Source organism: Macrobrachium nipponense, chromosome 5 (genome assembly GCF_015104395.2).
Source record: "Macrobrachium nipponense isolate FS-2020 chromosome 5, ASM1510439v2, whole genome shotgun sequence".
Taxonomy (NCBI): domain Eukaryota; kingdom Metazoa; phylum Arthropoda; class Malacostraca; order Decapoda; family Palaemonidae; genus Macrobrachium; species Macrobrachium nipponense.
Window position 1 is genome coordinate 82,084,590 of NC_061107.1, and position 12,500 is coordinate 82,097,089.

The 12,500-nt window shown below is 37.1% G+C and overlaps 1 long non-coding RNA gene across 1 annotated transcript in view; it reads left to right on the forward strand.

Moving 5' to 3' along the window:
• Positions 1–12,500, forward strand: part of LOC135215107 (uncharacterized) — a 242,703-nt gene that overhangs the window by 43,396 nt on the left and 186,807 nt on the right. The window contains exon 2 of the long non-coding RNA XR_010314571.1: positions 717–811. This is a non-coding gene — a long non-coding RNA (uncharacterized LOC135215107). The remainder of the gene's footprint in view (positions 1–716; positions 812–12,500) is intronic.

Genomic DNA, 12,500 nt, shown 5'->3' on the forward strand with positions numbered 1-12,500 from the left:
TCCGTCCTTAGTTAGATCTAAGAAACTACTGAGGGTAGAGGGCTGCAACTTGGAATTTTGATCGTCCATCCTCCAATCATCAAACGTACCAAATTGTGACCCTCTAGCCTCAATAGTTTTTATTTGATTTAACGTTAAATCTAGCCAAGGATCGTGCATCAGGCAGCTCTTTCCGGAGCCATGGGACGCACCCAAACTCTACTCCATCTAGTGAGCAACTGGAAAGCTGCCGGTGCCCGGTCATAGTTGATGGTTTTATGCAACCTTATACGTTGTACAGAAAACTCGATTGCGCATTTTTTACTTGTTTCTTCTCTTCCACAAAGATTTGAAAACCTCCTCCTACTGCTGTCTGCCTCCATTTTAATTGTGAACAGAATATACATACATATATGTATTTATACATATATGTGCGTGGTTAAAAACGTTGAAGAAAGAGAAAGTGCATTTCACAAAAAAACATGCTCTAGACAGAGAGAGAGAGAGAGAGAGAGAGAGAGAGAGAGAGAGAGAGAGAGAGATTCATCCAACTTCACCAAAAGATCATAGTAAAAATATTGAAAGAGAGAAAGAAAGAGAAAGAGAGAGAGAGTCAGTCGTCCAACTCTAAAACATTATCGTAAAAATATTGAGAGAGAGAGATAGAAAGAGAGAGAGAGAGAGACTGTGACCTTGGGCGTAGTAAGCTTCACGTTCATCGATTTTTCTAATTTCAGGGGCAGGTGTTGCTTTCCCTCCCGCGTGGTCGTGTTGACGTTGTCTAGGACATTATAAGGATGACGCAGACACTTCGTATCTCCGCTGTTCCACGGTGAGGCCTCGTCGTTCCTTTGCGATGCATTCTAAGTTTAGTATATTGTCTCTCGAGGGGAGTAGTATTGGGCGTGCATAAGTTCTCAAGGATAACTTGAGCGTGTGCATTTAGTATAATGTCTCTCGAGGGACGTATTAGGTGTGTACAAATTCTCAAGGATAACTCAAGCTTACGCATTTGCTCTTTATGTGTATATTTGAGCGTGTGTTCGTTCCAAAGGTGTATAGTAAGGTTATGCATTTAGATAGAGAGAAATATTCGACTTTTTCTCCCGTGATTCAGTTCGCATTACAATGTATATTATAGCATATTATTGCACGGCTCTTTCCTCTGCAATTGCATTGTCTGATTACATATATACGTTAGACTTAGAGTGAATACTAGCTATTAGAGTGTACGGTAACGCATGCTTTTATGTATACAAAGGTATATTATTTGCTCCTGATATGTGTATGAGAAGTGAATCGTAGCTTTTACACTGTGTTTAAGGTAATGCATACTTTTAGGTGTATGTAATAGTAAATACTTTCTGATATTAGCCGAATGCGTTCATTCCACGGACTGTACATGTATTGAAGGGTATTCACTCACTCTTCTGTTTCATAATTTTAATTGTAAATATTTAGTAATTGTTTTCAGGGCATGAATAATATTATATATATTATATATATATATATATATATATATATATATATATATATATATATATATCCAATTGTAATAGCCAGGACCGGAGATCACAATTTCTTCTTCAAATTTCTTTGAACTTGGATCTTCAGGCTTTGCAGTGGTAAGCGTATCCAAAGAATTCAAGAAGTTAAGAGGGCGTTGTGGCTATTACAATTGCATATGTATCTGGTAAAAGAGTGACCAGCAGATTCTACACACACACAGAGGTACAAACTGTCGTGACAGACAAGTCACAAGAGGATAGATATATAGTCTTTGCCTTCTTCCCACGAGATGAAACCCGCCACTCCGATCCGATAATCCGCAGTACTGTACCCACTACCTCCGTCCGATACGGCGTTGCAATACAATAGGAGAGAGAGAGAGAGAGAGAGAGAGAGAGAGAATGGAATCGTTCCCGTCGTTCGCTCTCCCCTTTTGTCCTCTCTTGAGCGCCTTCTGTTTCGGCCCGATAGAATGGAATTGCCCACCGCGGAGGATCATTGCAGGCCGTCATCACAATCAACATCATCGCTTTCATCATTATCATTATCATCATCATCATCATCACGTCTATGGGGTAGAGTCTTGCCAAATTCGTCGCAATCATCATCCCCTCCTCCTAGCGATGAGGTTACCGCAAACCCACCCGACGCTCTCGCCCCCAGACTTAATGTTCCCGCATCCGTTACATAAATATTGATGACGCAATTTCTCTTTTACGGCGCGAAATGTCGATGCTTCAAATTTAATCTAATTGCCTCCGCCGCGGTCTCCATTTGTCCATCATTCTCCAATTCTTTATTTTTTCGTTCGTTTTTCTTGGTTGATATCGGTAGACGATAAAAGGGTACTAGTTGGGGGAGGGGGTGGAGGGGGCGTTGCTCTGGCTGTGGAGGGTGGGAGGGGGTAATGGGAAGGGAAAGGAGCTGTGTATGATATCTCGAATCCTCGATAGAATTGACAGCTTCGTTCTCTGTCTGATTTACTGTCATGCCACATTTCAGCGACATGCACTTTTTAGACGCAAGGTTCGTTTATCAGCTGAATACAAATTCGATGAAGTTAGCTCGCTCGTAGAATGTACTCGCACAGACGTAAGTTTACTCGCCTAACTCGAAAAAGGGATATGAAATATGAAGATATAAAAGTTTTATTTTTTATTTTAAATCAAAGGAATGTTGTGATATTGCTATCGCAAGTCATAACGCAGATTATGTCCATTAAAACTTTATTTTCTGATTCTTGAGATATAAATCCCTTTCATTCAGATTCTTAGTGGGTGCGCTTATAGGACTGATGGAATGGAGCCAATGGCGAGAGGGATTGAGGAAGATGAGTAAAAATGATGATCTTGTCTCGAAATAAAACAGGTTCTTCAAAAGGCCGAAATAATTGGGGGAAAATCTGGAATCGTTCAATGGATAAGCTGATCAGTGGCCCTGGAACCAGTGGAATTTGGTCAAATTTTTTCCCGTGGTTATTTGAGTTAGTTAGCACACCACACACACACACACACACACACACACACACACACAGAGAGAGAGAGAGAGAGAGAGAGAGAGAGAGAGAGAGAGAGAGAGAGAGAGAGAATGTTAAAAAAAGATCCTTGAAAGGTTTCATTTAATCTGAATGAATATTGTTGGGCTTGGAGATAGGGGAGCCTATTGTACTCGCTTACGTACACGTACATATGTGTGTGTGTGTGTGTGTGTTTGTTTGTGTATGAGAGATAGAGAAACAGAGACGTTAATGGTCTGACTGTAGGTGTTACATCTCAAGTAAAAATAATAATTTTTTTTTTACTAACGAGCCCTAATCAATGGGAGGAGATGGCACAGAGAAATACATAGTAAAAATTACGGTCCTATTCATTCATTCATCCATTCCTTCATTCACCGAAAATCAAGGTTTGAAATCCTTCAGAAAAAAAACATTTCACAGTTCCCTCTACCTGTTGACCCCTTAATTCTTCCTTTATATTTCATATGATCTACTATAGTTTATTAAGAGTTAAGGCCAATGCGAATTGGAACCTAATGTCCTTTTCTTGTCCAGGCTGGAAGAAAACAACCTCGATCTTTGTTCACCAATTTGGTGCCATTTCTGTCTCGAGTTGTCAACTTCCCGATTCTTATTTTTCACATTAAGCTCTGTAAAGAAAACTGTTGTTCCAGCTTGTCTGTCCGTCCGGACTTTTTTCTGTCCGCCCTCAGATCTTAAAATCTACTGAGGCTAGAGGGCTGCAAACTGGAATGTTGATCATTCACCCTCCAATCATCAAGCATACCAAATTGCAGCCCCCTAGTCATTATGGTTCGTCTGGCAACGATACAGGACAGGTCACCACTGGGCGGTGGTTTAAAGTTTCATGGGTAGGGTCTCATACAGCTTTATACCGAGACCACCGAAAGATACGTCTCTTTTACGTGGCCTTGATTATATGCTGCAAAGGAAACTCGATTGCGCCGAAGAAACTTCAGCGCATGCTTTACTTGTTTTTTTCTTTTTCTTTTCAATTCTAGTTTTCATGTACATATATAGTCATCTGTTTATCTATTTCTCTTTTCTTAATTACTTATTACTTCTCATTTCTTTGAACACAGCGTAATGCACATGGAATTTCTTCACTTATTTTACCAAGATAAAGTTGCGCTAGTGTCAGTCAACGTCCCACAAAGATAATCATGTTAAAAAAAATCTCTGCCATTGTTTACTTGACTCTGGCATTTGAGATCTTTTCGATCACGTTTGGCAGCCAACAACACAAGTGTAAGTCTGATTCTGAAACCTTCTCAGCTGCTTAAGTAACATTTCGTACGTGCCTTTGCGTCTGCACCTATAATAATTTCCTGCCGTTCGGGTGTGCATTATAGAATCCAGAAAGGAATTTTATAATCTGGTTGATATAATGTGTGTATGAGCGAATATGTATGTTCATGCAAGTGCTTGCTTCTACTCGGTGCGTGGTTGTGTAAAACCTTTGTTCATAAAATCCCTTGCTTGAAGAAGGAATTCATGCATAGGTAATTGCCTACTGATGTATCCCACCCTAAGGTGCGGTACGGTACGGAATTTTACCTATTTTTTCTCGTGACTGAATCGTACCGTACCGCACCTTGGTAAAATTATCGTACCGTAATTGCGTACCGTACGTATAGACTTAATATCAAGCGTACCGTGCCGTATATTAATGCCAGCCTTGTGTGTAGGCGAGTATATGAACATATATGTATATATATATATATATATATATATATATATATATTATATATATATATATTATATATATTATAGTGCAGGACTTGTGGAACATGTGATTATTAAACTGTAAGTTAAGGTAGCATAAAAATACTATGGTCAAGATTAATATATATATATATATATATATATATATATATATATATATATATATATATATATATATATATAGGGGACCCCGATGGGACACACACATTGACCTAAGGTAGTTTGATCTCAGCTGGAAGAGAGCGAGAGAGAGAGAGAGAGAGTTCTTTGTAACACGCACACACACAAATCTCATATACATATACTCCGTTTGCTCGCATTAATCGTGACTAGAATCAGGCGACTCCATCTAACAAGCTAACTAAAACAGCGATGCTTAAAACACCTCTCTCTCTCTCTCTCTCTCTCTCTCTCTCTCTCTCTCTTGTTAAAGAAAGTAGTTCATTCTATCGCAAAGCCACTTGCAATATTATTAAGACAAAGTGTAGATACAGGCAAGATTTATGATGAGCACAAATTAGCATATATCACCCCTACTTTCAAAAGTGGATCAAGACTAGAGGCAAGTAATTATAGGCCTGTGAGTCTAACATCACATATTATGAAAGTGTATGAAAGGGTAATGAAGAAAAATATTATGAAACATTTAATAAAAAATAATTTGTTTAATATAGGACAACACGGTTTCGTACCCGGAAAAAGTACACAAACCCAACTGTTAGTCCACCGTGAGAACATATTCAAAAATATGAAAAGCGGAAATGAAACAGATGTGGTTTATCTAGACTTTGCAAAAGCTTTTGACAAAGTAGACCATAATATATTAGCAAAGAAAATTAGAAAACACAATATCGTAGATAAAGTAGGAAGATGGTTAAAAGAATTTTTACACAACAGAAAACAGATAGTTATTGCAAACGATGAGAAATCGGATGAAACCAAGGTAATATCCGGTGTGCCACAAGGTACGGTGCTAGCTGCAATACTGTTTGTTATTATGATTGAAGACATAGACAGTAATGTTAAGGATTCGGTAGTGAGTAGTTTCGCTGATGACACAAGAATAAGTAGAGAAATTACTTGTGATGAAGATAGGAACGCTCTACAAAGAGACCTTAACAAAGTATATGATTGGGCAGAGGTAAATAGGATGGTATTTAACTCTGATAAATTTGAATCAATAAATTATGGAGACAGAGAAGGAAAGCTATATGCATATAGGGGACCTAATAATGAGACAATCACAAATAAGGAAGCAGTTAAAGACCTTGGTGTGATGATGAATAGGAACATGTTATGCAATGATCAAATAGCCATTCTGTTGGCAAAATGTAAAGCAAAAATGGGAATGTTGTTACGGCACTTCAAAACAAGAAAAGCTGAACACATGATTATGCTTTATAAAACATATGTTCGTAGTCCACTTGAATATTGCAATATGATATGGTACCCACACTATCAAAAGGATATTGCACAAATAGAGAGTGTACAAAGGTCCTTTACAGCTAGAATAGAAGAAGTTAAGGACCTAGACTACTGGGAAAGACTACAATCCTTAAAATTATATAGTCTAGAAAGGAGAAGAGAACGCTACATGATAATTCAGGCATGGAAACAGATAGAAGGAATAACAGAAAATATCATGGAACTAAAAATATCAGAAAGAGCAAGCAGAGGTAGATTAATAGTGCCCAAAACTATACCAGGAAAAATAAGGAAAGCACACAGAACATTAATCCACTACGCACCAGCATCGATAATGCAGCGTCTATTCAATGCGTTGCCAGCTCATCTGAGGAATATATCAGGAGTGAGCGTAGATGTGGTTAAGAATAAGCTCGACAAATATCTAAACTGCATCCCAGACCATCCAAGATTGGAAGATGCAAAATATACCGGAAGATGTACTAGCAACTCTCTGGTAAACATTAGAGGCGCCTCACACTGAGGGACCTGGGGCAACCCGAACGAAATGTAAGGTCTGTAAGGTAAGGTCTCTCCCCTAGTGATTTAGCAACCGAGGGACGCGTGCAATACTTACCTCTTTTGCATAATTGAATCGCCTATCAATACATTTCAATTCATATTAAAAAGAAAATACTCATTTGGCCCAATGGTCTCTTTTCAACAGTCACTGATTGGTTCTGTCATTAATGGAAATGAATTGTTTTGAAAAACCTCAGTTGAGAGTATTCTAAGTTGAATTCTAATTAACGACGTTGATAGGGAATGATATACTACTTATACCTATATGTGTAAATATGTATGTATGTATATATGTATAAATACTATTATGTGTATTATGATGATGTATATATATATATATATATATATATATATATATATATATATATATGTGTGTATATGAAATATGAAAACACCGTATCGTGCTTCTAAGAAATCAATAGAAGGACCCACAGTAATATTCTTGTTTATCCAGATGAAATATAACCTTTGTAAATATTTCCATAAATATATTTCACCTGGATAAACAAGGGTATTACTGTGGATCCTTCTATTGATTTGTATATATTTACACGTATAGTATATACGTATATATGTGTGTGTGTTTGGGTATGTGTGTGTTTGTGTATGTGTGTGTATGTAGGTATGTGTTTATATGTGTTTAAATTTATATCTGTGTTGACCTTTGTTGTATGCATGTATGTGGATTATATGTAATTGCATATGTATGTGTATATGAACTTTATATGTATTTACTGTATATATTTATTCGTGTATGTACACGTGTAAGTATTATTTATGTGTGTATGTTTGTGAATGTATATGTACCTATGTATATTGGCTGCTTGTATAAGGTTTGTCATATTTCAATATGTTGGGATAGGCCAGAACTAAGACACACAGCATATTACATAGAGTTGAAGATACTCTGAGAGTGAGGTCTGAAGGATTAGAGGTAGAATTGAATATAGAGTTTAAGCGAAAGGCCAAGCACTGGGACCCATGAGGCCATTGAGCTCTGAAACGGAAATTGACAGTAATACTCTTGAAAGGTGGCTCGCAGTTGCACTATGAATCAGCTGTTTAGGAGAGGGCGGAAAGTAAGATGGAGGAATGAGAATATGAACGGAGGTACAGTAAAAGGAGCGAAAGAAGTTGCAGCTTGGGGCAGTAGGCATACTGCAAAGGACCTTAAGTAATGCCTACAGTGCACCGCGTGAGGTGCACTGACGGCACTGCCCCATTACGGGGTGATTAGAATTAGAGAAACGAAAAAAGAAATGGGTTAAAAGTAGAGAGAGAGAGAGAGAGAGAGAGCGAGCGCGAGAGAGAGAGAGAGAGAAAGAACATGGATGCATAGTCATAACAACCTCTAACTTTTGTGATTGTTGCTGAATTGTGATTTCCCAAAGTTTTCGATGTAAAGAGGAAAAATATACATTTCCGTCTTTTTAGCAAACTGCTTTAGATGTTTCCACGTGTCAAATCTGTAAGCCTTTGTGTATCTCTTTCAATGCAGTAACTAGCTATTAATATACGCATATTAAGCCAGAGTGGAATAGTCTCCCCGAGGACGCTGTGCAATTGGAACGCGTTATTACAATAAAGCCATTCGCCTTGTAATTAATAATTTGCTAAAATATAACAGATCTCTTCTTTATTTCCTATTACGCTCTGTTACGTCTTTCAAATGAACGCCATATTTGTTGGAAGTTTGAATTTCAGGTCAGTGGCCCCGTGGGTATGTTCCATATGAATAGGACCCATGTTCTGAATAATAATAATAATGATAATAATAATAATAATAATGAACTAAGGAACCCCTGTAACGGGGCTGTAATATAGACATTTAAAAGCCACAGTAGTTATATAAAAAAAAATGTAATAGTACTGTGGCTTTTAATTGTCAACAACAAAAACAACGACGACGACGACGGCACAAACAATAATAATGATAATAATAATAATAATAATAATAATAAACATCATCATCATCATTTTGGAGTACAACAATTTTCTGTATTCAAATGTCGGGTTACTTAGCTAAAGAAATGTTTCTGGAGGTGGAGAAGGGAGGGGAACTCGGGGGAAACTACGGTTGGTAAATTTAAAAGAGAGTGAAAGAGAGAGAGAGAGAGAGAACCAGCTATTGTCTAACCTTTGTTACCAAACGGTTTATATGGAACTTTTGTTTATTTGTCCATGTGATTGTTGTATTTTTTCATATGTTCTTTTCCTCTTTTGTAAATGGAAGTGTTCTCGAGTTTTATTGGTAAATTTTGTTTGTGTGTGTGTTTTTTATAGCTATAACTGTGAAGATTGCCTGCTGTTGGGTGTGTATACTTTTTTTTTCTTTTAGACCTTTCTCAGTTAGCGTAGAGTAAGTGTCTAAGTTCGTTTGTATTGTTTGCATGATGTTTTGACGATGCATGGAACCAGTGGTTATTTAGCAACATGACCAACGGCTTTCCGTAACTTCCGAACCACGTCGAAAGTGAACTTCTTTCACCAGAAATACATATCTCTAACCCCTCAGTGGGGTGCCCGAGAATCGAACTCGCGGCCACCGAGGTGGCAGGCCAAGACCATACCAATCACGCCACTGAGGCGCTAAGGTATGTAAGTGTAGGTAGCTGAATTGATTTCTGATAAAGGTGAGTTTTGAGCTTGGCAGGTAAGGTTATGGTAGAATGTTTTTGCTCATGTATATGGACATGCGAGAAGTTGGAATGTTTGGGGAAACAGATTATCCTCTGTGGGGATTAGTGCAATCAGTGCACCTCCCAGGTTGCACCGTATAGGCATTAATAAAAGGTTCTTTGCGGCGTCCCTTCGGGCCCTAGCTGCAACACCTTTCATTCCTTTTACTGTGCCTCCATTCATATTATCTTTCTACCTGTTACACCTTTCAAACCTATACTTATTCTCAATTTCCTTTTGCAGTGCTGAATGACCTCATAGGTCCCAGTGATTGGCTTCTGGCCTAAACTCTATATTCAATATGTATATTATACATATGATATATTCAATGATTTAAAGCATACACACACACGCACTCACACACACACAAATAAATAAATAAATATAATATATATATATGGATACTATATATATATTATATATATAGTATATATATATATATATATATACATATATATGTATATATATATATATATATATATATATATATATATATATATATATTAATATATATATTAGCTAGCTCTCTCTCTCTCTCTCCTCCAATACAATTGGCTCCTAATTCACATTCACAATTCTTGTTCTGCTCAACAAACCTTCTAATTTTTCCAAACTGCCTCACCTTGCCGACTGATTTTATTGTCCCACCCAAGACTCAGTGATCGTGCCATTGAGATAATGCCACCCCGATTAGAAATAAAAAAAAATCTAGTATCTAGTCCACTCTCTCAAGAAAATTCAAAATTTTGCACGTTATAAAACTGAGACAGAAAATTCGACGGCAGAAGAGGACTTTTGATGAAGGTAATATCGTGAATGTTGCGAAAGGATTTCAGTTTCTGATCGACCTACTTTTTATTGTTACACTAGGCTCTAGTGTAACGATAAAATAACTCAATCTAGTGACTAGAGCGAGTGAATGCAACTTCTGCGGCGATACAATTCACTGTATTTGCTACCAGGTCGTTCGTGCTTCTTTGCTTGCCAATAAAAAGAAAAAAAAGAAAGCAAAGAAAAGAGGTTATTGTGCACAATAACTCGTGTTAAGAACTACTATGAATATGAAATCAACTAACTGATAACAGAGAGAGAGAGAGAGTGTGTATATTCATATATACATTTTATATATATATATATATATATATATATATATATATATATATATATATATATAATATATATATACGTACACACACATATAAACATATATAATAGATACACACACACACAACATTCCTTCACTTAGATGTCCTTGACCACCAAGTGCTCTGATCAACTCTCTCTCTCTCTCTCTCTCTAATTAGTAAGTTGAGTTCATATTCATAGCTGATTTTAACATTAGCTACTCGGCTCAATGTCCTTTCAGTGCTGTTGAGAACAAAGGAACAAAACAGTACTAACTACATACATTACATCCAAATACCAATACATACCATACCAGTATATTCATTACAGAAAGTGGGAGTCAGGAGCTCAATGAGCTTGTTTGTAAATACCAGATAACAACAAATGTTTATAAAAACTCCACTTATTCTAGAAATCGGTACTTTTGGAGAGAGAGAGAGAGAGAGAGAGAGAGAGAGAGAGAGAGAGAGAGAGAGAGAGAGAGAGAGAGAAGCAAGAGGAAAAAACCTTAGTAATTTATGCTTTTATAAGAATCAACTTTCTGTTTAAACAAAGAGAAAGAGAGAATGGAGGACATAGAGGTTTTCATTATACATTCACAGAACTTTTACGTAAGTACCGGAAGGATCAATACCAAAAATATGAGAGAGAGAGAGAGAGAGGTTATATAAACTAATAACCTTTTGTTTACCAAGATAAAAGAGAAGCCAAAGGAGAGAGAGAGAGAGAATTAACTATTATCCCTCGTAGGTAAAGTAACCAAACTCTCAGTATCAAGAGAGAGAGAGAGAGAGAGAGTGTGTTAACTATCACCACTCGTAGGTAAATTAAACAAGACTTCAGTATCAGAGAGAGAGAGAGAGAGAATTAACTATAACCACTGGTAGGTAAGGTAACCGAACTGTCAATATCTCGGTAAACATTTATTATTAAAGTTCACAATTGCCTTTTTAAAGTCAGAATTCTTCTTCGAGCAAGCAAAAAGGAGTGGGGGGAGGGAGGGAGGGGAGAAAGGCTCGGTAAAAAAAAAAGGGAATCTTAAATTATGATAGACCAATGACAAGCTAACGCCTATGTTTCTTAAATGAAAATATACGTATATATTCTTTCAAAATTAAAAGAATCAAATTGCAGGTAAAAACAAACAACTTTCTTTGAACAAAGAAACAAATCAGACCAGCGCATCCGGTCCCATATTAAATTTCAGTAGCCATCACGTTTAGTATGTGTTTCGACCTTGTCATAAATACTTGGGTGAATAAATGTATCTGTAATAGACAAGAAATGAACCAAGAAGGATATCATCTAGAGAACCAAGTCTTTCGAGCAGTAAAATATATATATATATTTGGGGTAATAAGAAATAAATCAATACGTAAATAAACGAAAGACAAAATCATTCTAAGAACAGCTCACATTCTACTGTTTGCGCCCAATTTCATAATGTATGAGCTTCGTGTGGTAGCCATGTGATTAGTGCTCTTGAGCGATTGCTCTCCACAAACAACGATCACTTCAGCAACGCCATTCATGGATGCTTGAGTGTGTCATTTGAGCGTCTATAAGACTATAGCATTCTCTCTCTCTCTCTCTCTCTCTCTCTCTCTCTCTCTCTCTTAACAAATAACGTGGGAGCGGGAAAATAACGATAACATCGAAGCAAGGAAGTACGGTCATCCATTCCACAGTCATAATATCTCTTCGCAACATTTTCAGTGAAGATCTTCGACTCGTGAATATAAAAATGGTGAGTCCTCCGTGATCTTCAAGAAAACTTGCAGCACCATCCTTCAGACTATTTATCTAGATCACCGCTTCATATCAACTTGTTATGCGCTCGCTTAATCAATAGGTGTAACTTCAATATCTCAAACACGAATTCATTAGAGGCGTGAATTTTACATTCAATGATACGATTCCACTGGTAGTATACTGCTTGGCAGCATTTGCGTTGCTGAGGAAGATATTATGTATATAT